Source organism: Schistocerca nitens, chromosome 1 (assembly GCF_023898315.1).
Source record: "Schistocerca nitens isolate TAMUIC-IGC-003100 chromosome 1, iqSchNite1.1, whole genome shotgun sequence".
Classification (NCBI taxonomy): domain Eukaryota; kingdom Metazoa; phylum Arthropoda; class Insecta; order Orthoptera; family Acrididae; genus Schistocerca; species Schistocerca nitens.
Window position 1 is genome coordinate 1,001,544,527 of NC_064614.1, and position 1,212 is coordinate 1,001,545,738.

The 1,212-nt window shown below is 37.4% G+C and overlaps 1 non-coding gene across 1 annotated transcript; it reads right to left on the bottom strand.

Annotated features, from left to right (window-relative positions):
* Positions 1–294: 294 nt before the first annotated feature.
* Trnah-gug (transfer RNA histidin (anticodon GUG)) lies at positions 295–366 on the bottom strand. Its single transcript has one exon. It is a non-coding gene; the product is annotated as a tRNA-His (tRNA).
* Between the last annotated feature and the right edge of the window lie 846 nt (positions 367–1,212).

Genomic DNA, 1,212 nt, shown 5'->3' on the forward strand with positions numbered 1-1,212 from the left:
TGTATTGGGTAGTAAATAAATGTTTAAGCAGGTGTCAATCATGGTGTAGTGCTTGATACAAATCGTATTTCAACACTCACTTGCTTGAAAAATTATAAAATGTATTTGGCGTACGGAATTTAATTGTTTTAATGTAAGTGAAGAGTACTGCGGTAACTTATTTAGTGAGTTAATAATTCATTTTAGTAATTTGCAAATGAAATCTGATAAAAATAGTCCACGCAGTGACAGTGTATTGCATTTTTCAAACGGAATTCGATAAAAACAAGCCCCGCCGTGACAGTGTTTCACCACTGCCGTGACCAGGATTCGAACCTGGGTTATTGCGGCCACAACGCAATGTCCTAACCACTAGACGATCACGGCTAATCGGGGCACATGCAACTTATTACTCGTATTTTGTATTATATATGTGGTAATCTTTGCAGTCTATGTCGTTTAATTACTTAAGTTTCTAAGTGATTTTGAACTATAATTATAAAGCTTTGACATATTTTTTTTGTTAAATATTACATGTAGAAACGTAAGCGACGCCTTCCTGCGAACATTAGTAGCAGCGACCTCGTGCTGCTGCGTCGCGAACTGTAAACACAGTTGTTAGGTAACAAATGAAGTTCGGAAGTGTTTAACAAGAAGAGTTGAAAATGCAAAATTCAAAGTCAGAATCAAGAGAAGAGCCCGAACCGACTTTTGATTGGTTACAGTTGCAAAAGGATGTCCGCGCAACAAACACACAGGAAACGACAAGGGAAAAATTCGCACGCAAAGTGTCAGAAAATCCCTTAGTTCCAATTGGTACGATTTTTGTTTTTGATGTTAGCGATTTGATTTGAAGTGATAAGTTCTTGCATGTGTCATATGCTGCTGTGCTACATTATAGCTACCTAACGGAACAGTGATCGCTTTGCTTAATAAGCTTTTTCCGTTTGATTGTATGTTATGTAACTTAGCCATATAGAGCGAGGCTATGTGTAGGTCATAAATCTGTAAATTTTGCCCTTCAAACACCATACATGCTAGCAGAAGGCGTTGATATATTCAAGATGTTTATGATGATGCACATTAGATTTTGGAGACTTTATAGTATTTCGTATGATGCATGACGGTGTCGTGTTCCTTTAAAATACTTTGTTGTTATCGAGTGGATAGCGGATGTCACATCATGATTGTATCTTGGTATCCATCAGCAAGTACAGTACAGAAGGCAGAGTT